Source organism: Ruditapes philippinarum, unplaced genomic scaffold (genome assembly GCF_026571515.1).
Source record: "Ruditapes philippinarum isolate M1 unplaced genomic scaffold, ASM2657151v2 ctg1934_1_1_1_1, whole genome shotgun sequence".
Classification (NCBI taxonomy): domain Eukaryota; kingdom Metazoa; phylum Mollusca; class Bivalvia; order Venerida; family Veneridae; genus Ruditapes; species Ruditapes philippinarum.
The window spans coordinates 267,862-282,444 of NW_026859689.1; positions in this window are offsets into that span (position 1 = coordinate 267,862).

Sequence of the window (14,583 nt, forward strand, 5' to 3'; positions counted from 1 at the left end):
ACATTGACGGTATATTTTCATTTAACGAACTTAAATTTTTCTTAATATTATATGCTGATGACCAAGTATTATTTACCACCACACCTGAATCTTTACAGTATTTATTAAACGATGTAGAAAATTACTGCAATACATTTTGTTTAAAAATAAACACAAGTAAAACGAAAGTCATGATTTTTGAAAAAGGAAGACCGACAACTCACGATTTCTATCTTTATGCCGAAAAACTAGAGGTTGTTTCATCCTTTTAATACTTGGGTGTTTACTTTTGTAAAAACAATAATTGGTATAGAACGCAAAAATGTATTGCAGAACATGCGTCAAAAGCTTTTTATCGTTAATTTTCTGTGTTTAATCAATTCGAATTTAAGGTTTCTGAAAAATATAATTTATTTGATACAATGATTTCTTCTATATTAAACTACTCCTCGGAAATATGGGTTTGGAAACGAAGGAAAAGATATTGAACTGATTCACACTAAATTTTGTCGAAAAATACTTGTCGTAAATAATTTCACAAACCTAATCGTACTCTATGGTGAACTCGGTAGATTTCCAATGAAAATAGTAAGAAAGGTTAACATGATTAGGTATTGTTGTAGAATACAAAAATTGAATGGAAATTCTGCTGTTAAACAAATATCTAACATGATAGTAAGTGATTTAGATAGAAATCTTACATATAACGCTTCTAATTGGGCATCTCAAATAATAACAATGTTAGATAATTTAGGGATGTCAGATATATGTCGAAATCAAGAAAACCATGAACCTATATTGAATTCTATTAAACAAAGAATTTTTGACCAATATACCCAGTTTTGGTACAGTGAAATTATTAACCCACATAGACTTTTAACATTCATTTGAACTTGAATCATATCTTGAATATCACTTCCTATTAACTTTCCCATTATACTCAAATATTAGAAAGTATCTGCGAAGTACATGTAATTATTATACGTGGCCATCTTTAAATAAATTTGAACATTTGGTGATGACAAAACATAAAAAAGAAATTAATAATATACTTTGCAAATAAACTTCGAAAAGAACTTGAATCACTAATTATCAGCTTACACCTAGTTTTTCTTGAAAATATTTATTATTTCGTACATTTTACTTCTCATTTTTTACATTTTGTACTTAATATATTATCATTTATTCCAATTCTAATTATGCAAAACAGGTTTCTCTCTTAAATTACTGTTCTTGTTTAATTATGAATTTTCTTTTTTATGGTAGTGTTTATATTTCATGTGTAACTACTACAGATGTAAATATGTAGACTAGAAGTGATGTTATATATTGCTTTATGCTGAATAAATGTTGTTGTTGTTGATTAACAGGACAGTTTTCTATGTGCTTGTACATTATAATTAATTGTTTGTAAAAACACAATTTGTAAACAAAAAGTCAACAGTTTGCAAAATTCGCGTTTTGCTGGAGGAATGATTTCTGAACCTGTTGCAAAATATTATCATTTAAAATAATGAAAAGGCATCTAATATGACACAAGCAAAAAGAAGGAAAAACAAAAAATATTTATGAGAAATTCATCAAATGACGATAATTTAATGAAATTAGTGTTGTGCCTGCAGTTTTCTTTGAAATTGCAGACAAAACGGCACAGAATTTCTTGCCAACACAAAAACTTTTTTTGTTTTGTACAGACGAATGTCAGCAAGGTTAACGTTGTTGTCTGATATTATGAGATGCATGATGTCTGGATTTATAAATATAACATGTACTGCAATGTTGTATCCGACGGTTTTGTTGTTAAAATGTACATGCGCATCATTTAGAAAACAAGTTTAATATTAATTATCATAAAAATAAAAAAAACAAACGATCAAACCTATTCGTTTTATTTACAAGTGAATGATTTTTATGCAGTCTTAATATCTACAACATTTAACAATATATTTTTTTGCATTAAGAAACATCCGCAGATGTGGTCATACGGCGGTTATCATGGAACCTTCAATGTGACACTTCCGTGCCATTCCATGAAAATATGCGTATGGTCCCCAAGTAAAAGATAGCTTGTGCCTAAACGAGAAATCATGGGTGGAACTAAACAAATGGAATTTTGAAAAAGGATCAGAGGATATGAAGCCTGCATATCACGGATATGTCACAAGACAAATTTAAAATCATATATCATATATATATGCCCAACAGAAAATTGATCATAACTCTCAATACTTTTAGGGTTGGAGAATGGTTACTGCTAAAACGGTGTAATAATGTGCGTGAAATGATTTGCCTGTCTTGAACATGTGAATGAATGGATGAATGAATGAATGAATCAATCAATCAATCAATCAATCAATCAATCAATTTTAGGTAAAGTACGAAGAAAACTTGATAATGTTTAGTTTCATTTAATGATATATCTGCCAGTGTTAATACATTCTTTGTTTCTCTCTCTTGTCAAGATGTCTGTTGATTGTATGTAGGTACTTAAAAATACTCGTATTATCATTACACGTTGTTGCCCATTGTATAATTAACCATTAAACAAAACATGAAAACAAATCTGCTTCTTACGTTTATTTTTTTGTTCACCAATAAATCTGACTATGATAATAAGTATAAAAACATGAAAGTTTTTTAAATCAGTTGTTATCTATGGGAGTATTTAACTTTTCAACGTTTGTCGACATTGTCAATATATTTAACATTACTTTTGTGTTTGTTTTCCTTTTACAAAATTTTGTCACATGAGTAAAAGTTACATCCTTGATGGACTACGTTAAACTAGTACAATTCTAATGCTAAGAATAGATCAAAGGTTGTTATGACATATGAACAAGAAGCAAACAAGGATGGCAATCTTTTAATATAAAAAACAACCGTATAACATTGCAATAAACTGAGTCTTTAATATCACTTAGGTATTCATATACAAGCCAAGTTAATAACTTTTGCAGATTATATTAAAATTATTGAGACAATAATCATCTCCCATAATGGTACAGAAAATAACTCTAAGCAAGTAGTGCACTGTGCACTAACAATTAGCTTTGAGTGTATCATTTATCCCATTTTATCATCGTGACTGTATTTTAATAAATTCAAACTGATACATAATTGTAACTTCAATTTATTTCCCTTTCAATTATAGAAGTTTGCTATCTTAATTTTCTTATCCTATTTGTTCTGACGGTAACACTTCTAAAATTGTAATAAAATTTATTAACACTTCGTAATAAACTTCTGAGCAGAAATATGTTTTATAGTCTGCAAACTTGATTTTATTTCAAATCTTGTTTTCCATATTAACTTAAAATTTGCATCAAAGAATAAAAAACTCACAGTGTACATGTCAGAAAATTACAAAACACTATATTAAAACCAACTACGAACTATAAATTAACCTTTTCCTTCATACAAGCGTGTTTTGATGGCTCCCCCCACTTTTTGGGACCTCAAACAGTGAAAAAATGTCCTATTTAGGCCCCAAACACTGTTTTTCGTTTTAGAAATGTTGCTTTTTCGGCGCCGTCCCCATCCAAATGTAGGGGGTTGGCAGATGGGGAAAAAACAATCCAAATTTGTGATTTTTGGCAATTTTGAAACGTCCCCCGTTGCCATGGTAACAGAAAATTTACAATTGAACATGCTGTTACAAATGATATGGTCTAGTCATCATTTGTGCCAAGTTTCATCAGTATTGAAGCATTTTTCATAGTTTCATAGTAGTTTAAACTTGTAACAGGAAATGTTTGAGAAATGTTAAAAAATGACCACGTTTTCGGCGCCACTCCCTATCCAAATGTTACATCAGGGGGTTGCCAGAAGAGGGATGTGCCCCCTTCTGTTTGGGGGGTTTGAAGAGGTGCGGCAGTCCCCCTCATCGCCAAGAAGATTTTGCACATGTGACAGGCTAAAAATGGCCTCAGGTCGATTTTTAGGTAACTTGTTACCGACACAGAAAAGCCTTTTACTCTATCTCAATTCATTGTGAAGTTGGAGCACTTTGAAATCAGTTTTGATAAAAAAAACAATGCAAAATAGTGATGTGTGGCAATTTTGAGACGTGCCCCCGTTGCCATGGTAACAGGAAATTTACGATTGAGCATGCTGTTACAGATGATATGGGCTAGGCAACATTTGTGCCAAGTTTCATCAGTATTGAAGCATTTTTCATAGTTTCATAGCAGTTTGAACTTGTTACAGGAGGCTTTTCAATGAAAACGGCCATTTTTCCCAATATGCTCATGGGGTAAAAGGTTAATTAAAAATAAAAGAAAAATGTAAAAAAAAAGAAAAAAAAATCACCAAAATTAGGTGTAAGGGCACGTGTTAACATAGAAAAACTAGTTTTTTGGTAATTCCAAAGTTTTTTTCATCACTTTTTGTTATTCTTTTCCTCATACAAGCGTGTTTTGACGGTTTCCCCCCCCCCTTTTGAGGCCACTAACAGTGAAAAAATGCCCTATTTAGACCCCTAACACTGTTTTTCGTTTGAGAAATGTTGTTACAAAAGTGACCACTTTTTCGGCGCCGTCCCCCTATCCAAATGTTACATCAGGGGGTTGCCAGAAGGGGGATCTGCCCCCTTCTTTTTTTTGAGGGGGGGGTGAAGGGGTGCGGCAGACCCCTCATCGCCAAGAAGATTTTGGACATGTGACAGGCTAAAAATGGCCTCAAGTCGATCTTAGGGTAATAGTAACCGACGCTGAAAAGCCTTTACTATATCTCAATTCATTGAGAAGTTGCAGCACTTTGAAATCAGTTTTGATGGAAAAAACGATGCGAAATAGTGGCAATTTTGAGACGTCCCCCTGTTTCAATGGTAAAATTTACGATTGAGCATGCTGTCACAGATGATATGGTCTAGGCAACATTTGTGCCAAGTTTCATCAAAATTGAAGCATTTTTCATAGTTTCATAGCAGTTTGAACTTGTTACAGAATGAAAACGTCCATTTTTCGCAATATGCTCATGGGGTAAAAGGTTAAGAAACTGGTCCATTTGTTTGCTCTATGAACTTATTATATCCTTCATTTTCATTAATTCAGCTGAAGTAGTGTATAGCTTTAATAAAAAATTATTTGTAATATCATATCGTTGAAAATTGGTTATTATGATCTAATTTTAAAGGACATTCTTGTTTATAACAGTCAAATTAAGAAAAAAGCACCTTAATATTTCACATTATATCACAGCAATTTGGAAATTATGATCGCAGTTTACAGGACATAATTTTCATAACGTATGAATTCAATTTAAATACTTAAAATGTTACATCAAATCCCTTCAATTTGGACATAATGATCGCATTTTGCAGGACGTTAAATCTTTAATAACATTTTAAGGCAAATGAAATACTTAAAATTGCAGATCACTGCAGTCTGTGTGTAATGATCACATTTTACATGACACTGAAACAAACCTTCTTTGTTACTTTGGTATACTTTATATCTTTAAGATATATTGGAAAAATGAAGAGTAAAATTAGTTTAAAAATGTCATGAATTTGTTTTCACAAAGTCCACAATGTCAATTTAGACAGATCTTGAAAAATTGTTTTGATCAAGTTTATTGAATATTATTTGATAACGCAATTTTTTATCATTTGCTCTATTAAACGTCGAAAACTGAAGATAAAAACTACCATACCTGCTTGTAAAGGCACACAAACCTTGCAATTTTGAATTGACAAGCAGATATGTTTTTGCCCTTTAATAAAGACAAGCAAATAACCATAAAACTGTTCAAGATGTGTTTTTAATATGACTGTGTTTATCGGATATTCTTACTTAAAGTGAATAGGTCTACAACGGAATGTCTTTCTTGCGAAAATTATGGCCAGTGTGAATATATGGCGTGATGAAGGTACTCAGATGTTAGTCTGTGTGGGTCTACTACTTAAGGTGACTTGTCTTATGAACGAAAGGAACTTGCTTGACAGAGGGACTAATGCCTTTCTTGTATTTTTGAGCTTGTTGTGCGTTTGAACATGCTGCGCTACAGGACTTGCTGCGCTTCTTTCTTGACTTGCTGTGCTTCTGGATTTGCTGCACTTCTGGACTCGCTGAACTTTTTGGCCTGCGGCGCTTCTGAACTAGCTGCGCTTTTGGACTTGCTTCGCTTCTGGACTCGCTGTGCTTCAGGACAAGCTGCGCATCTGGACTTGCTGCGTTTCTGGACTTGCTGTGCTTCTGGATTTGTTGCGCTTCTAAAATTGCTGCGCTTCTAGACTTGCTTTGCCTATGGAGACTTGCTTTTCCTATGGAGAGAAGACTTGCTTCAACTCTGTAGACTTGCTTCAACTCTGAAGATTAGCTTCACCTATGAAAACTGTCTTGGACAATACTGAAAGATCCTTTTGGTATATAATTCTTTAAAAAATGCAATTATGATAACTTCTTGAAATTCAGTACCAAATTGATAAAAAAAGGTTCCCTATAAACTTTTTAACTGACAAAACAAATGTGTAAAATATTTCAATGTCCTCAAATCAAGCCACACCACTAATCAATAGTGTTGTATAATTCTTATTCTGTAATTGAACGTCTTTTGTCTCTCATCGCTGATTCTGTCTAATTGAATCATGTAAGATTAGTAATAGAAGAAATTGCTTATAACTAGACGGTTTTCCAGAAAATCCGTTTATGTGAACTGCCAGCTCAAATATGATCAAAAACGTGTAAAAATCGGCGTACATACCAGACAAACAAACAAACTTGACAAACAAACAAACCAGGCAAACCAGACAAACAAACAATCAAAATATAAATTCTGCATTTATAATTTAACTGAATAGTTATGAACGAAATGACCTCTCCCAAAATAGATGTTGAACGAGCAGCCTCACAATTTATTTAAATCTGGATCAGATTCAACTACTTATTAACTTCTGCTCGTAGGTAATTTTGCTGCAGACTGTTGAAGTGAAAGTTTCAAAACAGGTGCTATCAGAATAGCGTTGAATTGTTAAAATAGAAAATTAAGAATAGCCAGTATAGCAGTTTACTTAATAATACATCCGAATCGATAATTCCTTCATCTATTCATCAAACGTCATACTGTCACAATTCGGATCCTGAAACATTGTAAACATTTAACAGAATTATACTATTAGTAATATATTTAGTTTCATGAATATTAATAAGAATAAATTCATTTTTGTAACTGATGAATTAGTTTATGGAAAAAGTGGAATATAAAATGTCGGAAAAAGTAAAATATTCTTAGATAGTTTCCACTTTTTACAAAGTTCTCTCGTCGAAAGTGACAAACATAGGCGACAGTATGCAGTACATCCTATATTTTATAAAATAAGAAATAGAAAAATAATGCAAAGTACACATATTAAACAGATAAACTGACAATTTTAACATTAAGAAGAGAAATAAGTTATTATTGCAGCGGTATTTTCAAGGTTTCTATCAGCTCACACTGCGGGATATCTCTTTATTTATGCATAAATAAAGAATGATCCTTACAAACGCAACAAGGGGAGATAATTCATCCTGGGTAAAAAGCGTCTACTAGTTTTCAAATGTTTAAAATCCAAGTTAAATATCAATTCAAATCCTATCAATCTTTTAATATTGTTTTGTATTTATTCCAAGATAAAAAGTAAAAGTTCCCCATTTTGAATAGCACTAATCAGTCTCTAGGGTTATACTATTAATCCGTTTTAATTAAAACATTTTATTGTAGAAACATGAAATAGACGAGCATGCTGCTATGATTCACAAATAATCAAAGAATAACATTTATCGCTTTAACAATAACAAGTAAAACAAGTAAGGAGTCTATGGATAAAAGCCAAACATAAAGCATTCATTATTTTCTGCAGACAAATTAAATGAAAGTAACACTTATCAAGCAGCTATATTGACTTTAAAGATAAGCTCTTGAACATGTTTTTTTCAAAGCATTGTTCAATCTCGCTATATATTAATCAGGTTTTTATATCACAATCTTTCAAATATAGAATTTTATAGATTTGAACGAAAGTTTTAAATGTTTAGCAGTTTTGCAACAGCGGTTTTTCCAGTATACATTTACACGGAATAAGTACATAAAGTTCGTTTAAGTGGTTTGGAGACTTATGATAAATGGTTTACCTACATATCGTACACTTTTCTTATCTGATTTTATTAGTTATTACAAAAACGATCTAAATAGTCTGGTAGAATGCGTTATTTTATTTTGTATTTTACCTTCAACAATTGCATTTTTGGAGCATTTCACAACTGTAATTTTGTAACACGAAGCCATGAAAAAACAACAACACACTTTATGATGTATCCTTAACGTAAACCGTGCAGACGTCAACTTAAATGTCCAAATTACCCAATGTGACTAATGTTGACCAAGAAGATAAACAGGAACACATCACGTTAGTTAGCTAGATAGTTTCCTCAAATGGAAACATTTAAAGTTACTGGCGGGATTTGAATCTTATCAACGACATTTTTCACTCGGCAACGGACGCCCTAATATATTTAAGTTTCTTTTCAATAACAATAAATGACCAAAACAAGAACAAATCGTAAACAAACTGTATTTTAATGCATCACTGATTCTTCTATTGTTATGTAAATGATTAAAATGGAATCCCTAAAGAGCGTCTAAAATAGAAATATTCAAAATATTCAATATTAAAACAACGATTGTCTTTGAAAACTGATCATTGAAAGGAACCATGGATATTGAACTCATAGACTTGCAAAAAAAAGTTCTATTAATAAAGTTTGAAGACTAATAAATACCTCCCTGCCCAGAAGTAAGATTAGAAGACGGCTGCGGTTTGTTATAAAATTTAATTACGCTTTTGAGCGTTTAGAGTGCTTTATTTAGATCATTAGCTATGAGAAAAGCTATAATTTCTTAATTTGGATTAACACCTGGCTACAGTAAATACAAATGAAACTGTCTCTCAATTCTTTAGAATTCTTAATGGGTGTAACATCAGTAGCCTTTCAGTTTTCTTCTGTTGATAATGCCTTTACTTGTGTTGGTGTATAATCAGAGATCATAAATGTTGCACTTGTACAAATATTTCTAATTTTGTCTCTACCCTTTATAGTTTTCATTATTTTAGCCGATGACGTATCATTGTTTCCCTTTACCTTGAACTCATCTGTCACAGCTATTAACTTCTTTTAGTTGTACATATTGTTGTGTATAACTCTGATATTCGTTGGTCAACATGTATTACTTTTAAGCCCCGTCTACTACATGTACTAACCTTATCTAAGCATGCCACGCACTGTATCATATCAATGAATAAACAATAGTTCAGCAATAAAGACGTGTTACTTCTCTATGGAAAACATAACACATATATTATTAAATACTTCGATGAATAATAATAAACACATTAAGTTCATTGTTTATTCTTTTATTCATTCTATTTGTACACCAACCGTTCACATGAAGCAATGTATACAAAACTCGTTGTTGCTTTTTATGTCCTCTTTTGCAGTATCATCGAGGTTATTACAACAAATGAAATCATAGTTCTTTATAAAAGGAGTCACTATTGCATTTAAATGTCATTTGAGGATTTATCTTTCGAAGATTGCTGTGCATTATTGCAGGCAAGACCGAGTATCTGATGTAGAATCAACGACATTCCTTACGTTTCTGGATAAACCAATTAAACGGGACTTTCCTTTTATACAATAAATATATTGTATATTACATATACATGAACATGGTGAGAACTTTGAACTTTTATAATATCAACAGATGGCTACTTAATTTCAACTGTTTTTATCTCAGAAACGTTAAAATTTTCAAACAAAATCTGCATAAGCTGCACTTGTATTGAATTATAAGATATCTTCATTCCCTATTTTTTGCAATGTGAAACAATTTTATCAACTGATAAGATGTTAATTTGCGTTAGTTAATTTCCTGTTCTGTAGATTAAAAATACGTTTCATTGCAATTTGATAAAAGGGATTGTTTCTTACTGCTTTTATATCTGTTTCCAATTATCCAGCAGAATCTTTCTCATTTATATGCGTTTATATTTTTTTAAAAAGGTGCTGGACATAATTGTATACAGTTCTTTTTCTTTTGCTATAGGTTTTCTAGATAAGTCAACAATATAAATGTTTTGGAAAATGCAGACACGACAAAGCAAAATAACACCCTGAATGCATTTATATACATGTAAACTATATGTTCATCATACAGATCTTCTTATTGATGCATGTATTACACATGTTTTCTCTATTAAATCTTTAAATTATTAAAATCAAAGCAATTTTCATTTCTTTTCTGTCCGAGGATAGGTAAAAACCCTTTTTAAAAAGAAAAATAAAATCAAAAAAAAAACAACAGAAAAAACATTAAAAACATAATTGTTAAAATATGAAATCAATGTAAAATAATACTCTCTGAGAAAATTGATACCGTGAGTGTTTCCTTTTTCTTTTTAACATACAATTAAACGAGTATAAAACATACAGCGTGGAATAATTTAAAAGACTCGAAATGCACACGATGGAGCACGGGGCAAGTATTTATACAGAACTTATGTTGCATGCACATTTGTATGAACAATCTGAAAAAAGGGAGATTCCTCAAAGAATTTGACATCAGTACCCAATAATTCAAAACTGCAGACCCGACTTTATTGTGACTGGATATGAATCATTACGGAAAGTGCTACATTTTCTATAATCAGGACAACGTCGTAAGCAGTATTCAATCGCTTAATTGTTCAGACAATGAACTCGTTCAGCGTACTTTTGTAGCGTTGACCGATTGGTTGATTCCTTATATAACCAGTTCTTTCCAATTTGCATGCTAAATAATATCAGAACTGTTTTTCTTAGAAATGAGATACATGTTTAACTTCACACTCAATCAATAAAATCAATTATTTTCTTACAGATTTGCTAATTTGAAAACAAAGTCAATCATGCCTACAATGGGAATATTCCCAGATGAACTAAAGTCTTATATAATTTATTTATTTGATTAGCATTTTATGTAAAACTAAATAGTTTAAAACGAAAGTAAAATGTAAATTTGATATCGGCACTCAAATATTAACTTTACAGCCTGTCTTGCGAATTTAAATACAATCATTTCATATATTCCTCAGTCTAATTGTTAACATGTGAAGAGAACGAAAAATATAAGTATATTATTCCAAAAATAATAATTACACTTTAGTTCTGACTTTGTACTTTACACATGTTTGTAAATAATTTAATAGTACCTACCTTTCAAAGTCGTTTGGTATCATCTGTGAGACGAAACGCAAAGTTAACGTTATTTCATAAAAAATTAAAGGTAAAATTGAAGTGTTACTGAGTCATTCAATTTGTTTGTCCAGATTTACCGAGAGTATTATGTTTTGATGTCAGATTTTATAACGATTCAAAGTATTTAGGTTCATACTTCATTATCATTTTAATACAAAACATCCATAATAAAAGCCATATTATATCGCCCTGTCTTCACAATCAATTTCCGCGTTATAGACCTTCACACTCAACTGGTTTGAGCCTGTGTCCCTGAAATGTGCGGAAGTTTCACTCCCGCCCCCCTGCCCCTTTATTTGATTGGTGTGTACGAAAACCCTTTCCTGTAGTTTGGGTTTTTATACATTTTTGAAAGATACTTGTGTATAATGTAAAGTGTTCATACCCTTTTTTTTTTAATTCATGTAACCATCCAAAATATTCCCATTTCAGAGGGAAAATAAAATAGAATGAGAATTACATTCATTAAATCTTTTTAACATCAGTTTAAATAACGCTCTGCTTTAAATCGCCCGTAACGAAATACAGTCATTTCTGAATTTTCCACAGGAAATCGTGGGCGAGCTTTCATTTTTTTGGGAAAGCGATGTTTTGTTTCTAATTTGTAACCTGTGAAAAACCAATACTGCGTTGGTAATTTTCACGATTTCGAGAACAAAAACATGGCGTTGTCCATATAGGGCCGACAAGGTAAACGGCAGAACAATCTTGCCCATTAAAAAAATTGACTCTATTATTTTCAAGTTAATTTGTTTAAAAAAAAAAAATTCAAACATTTTTTCCGAACAAAAATCAACATTTTGTTTAACTTCCGCGGCCTAAAGTTATTTTGTATTTGTATTGCATGGCCAACAATAGCTTTTCGGATAATCCGAATTAATAAAGAGCGAATCCTATACGGTCGTCATCAGATCTACATAAAGAAATAAGAAGATCTGAACTTTAGTAAAAATGTGTTCATCCTTTTTCATTGCAACTTTTTATTCAAGAAACGCTACATTTCATAAATATTGTTAATTCATTCATTCGTGTTCAGCTTATGCCATTGTTTAACAACTTTTTATTATATTTATGCTACTAGTATACTTTAACTAAATATTTATGCGGGATCTTTTTTTAAAATTGTAATTGGGGTTGGAAAACGTCCAATATTTTTTCCAATATCATTCTTTTCCGTTTTTATTCATTAAGAAAAAACCTAAAAGGAGCAACCCCTATTCCTTAAAAACCTGTTTTTTTTTCCCCCGCATAAGTTCCTTTTTATTTCATTGTAAATGACGGGATAATGCTGCTTAAAATATTTATGTAGGGTAGGGTAATTTTTTTTGCTCGAGCCAAAAATGTAATACGGGGAATTTTTTAAAATACAAAAATCGCTAAGGGTCGTTTTTTAAATATTTTTGTTTAGTTTAAAAAAAAATGTACATAATGCGTGTGCCATTGCGGAATCATAAAAGGAAGTTGGGGAATATTTCTAAAATATATTGTCCATAGTACAAAAAAGACAGATAGTTTTTTAAAAATTTAAAAATTAAAAAAAGAAAAGTGGGAAAAAACTTGTTTTAAAAGAATAAAGGAAACATGTTTTATGTTGGTACTGACAAACAGAAAAAACAAAAACATAAAATAAATTTTCATTTCAAGGACAATTTGTAATACTTCTGTATATTTTTCCCAAAATCAGATCCAGATCCCCCTTAAGAAACATCATTGAATTTGTCCGTTGTAGTAAAAAAAAAAGGTCCTATTGCATGCAATAATTCCTGAATAATTTCTAATGTTTATTTTATTGCATGCATGCTTTAAGAGCTTTTTACTTTATTTTTAACATATGATATAAATAGTCTCTTCATGCCTGTTTGTCTCTATTGTAATTAGATAGATTTATTTATGTGTTATTATATTTATGTGTTTTTCATAAAAATTTAAAAACATGATCTTTTTTTCAACATAAATTTTTTCAAATTTGGAGACATAAAAAAAAACCTTATATAAAAACAGTGATTTTTCTGCCCTTAAAAGACATTTAAAATATAAACCGATTATAAAAAAGAAAAAGAGGACGGGAATGACAAAATGAACGATCACTTTTCACTATTTTTTTAACATTTTCAAAATTTTATTGGGAATGTTTTTGTTTGTATGATAATTCTCACGTTGTGCTCAGGAGTATAGACCAATCAATATTGCAACACTTCTTCTTGAAGTAAATAATTGATTTGAAATAAAAAGGGCATGTATACATGCATTTAGTGTATAAGATATAATAAAGATATATTTCGGAAAATTTACCAGACATATAAATACCCCGGGTTCCCTTTAATCACGATTTATAAATGTTCAAAAATAAATTGGTAAATTTATGTTTTAGGATATTAAAATATGAAGCTTCAAGCCCTTTAAAAAAATTAGGTATGAGTTTTAGGTTGTTTTTAAACAGGTCTTAAAAAAATTAGAATTTATTTAGTTAAGGCACACCTCAGAATATGTTCCCGAAATCACCCGTTTTGAGCAAAAAGTTGTAAAAAACGTTTTCCCAAAAAACAATTGTTTCGCGGGATTCAAAATATTTAATTTAAAATAATAATAATTTTACAAAATTTTTTTAAGTGAAAAATGATTTCGGGGAATTAGTCCCAAAATTTTCCAAGATTTTTCAGTGAAAAGTGCCAATGCCCAGGGAAACATGTGATTGCATTCACAAATTTTCTAAGCATTCATTAACCAACATGTTGCGTGTTAAGGGCGTCATTAGAATAGCTAAGAAACTTTTATCGAAATTTTTTAAGATAAACCCAAAAATTTCAAATTTTTAACCCGAGGTAATTTTGTTATGAATATTCTTAAACAAATTTATAATTTTCAGGGAAATTTAATTTGTTTTTAAAAAAAAAATCCAAATTACCTTTTTTTAAATTTAAATATTATTTTATTAATTTTATTAATATTTTTTGATGGGTTTTGAAAAGCAATATAATTATAGAATCCATGTTCATGATGAAAGTCTTCATTAAAACGTCATTAAATTTTAAATTAGGTTAATGTTTGGGGGCTTTTTTGTTTAAAATTGAAGAGTTAAATCGTTTCATATAATCACAGTGGTTAAAATGGATAGGGATTATTCCCCCACTCAAAGCAGTCCTTTTTGGTCATTTTTTTCTGGGGTTTACTTTATTTGGGCGGGAGGGAAAGGGAAAAAGGGTAGAAATGTCTATTCAGATGCTGTTCATTTGGGTTTCATTTTTTTATTTTCTAAAGCGATAGGAAAAAACAATGTGACATTCAAACTCTGGACAGAATTTAAGAAAAATTTACAACAAGTAGTTCTAAA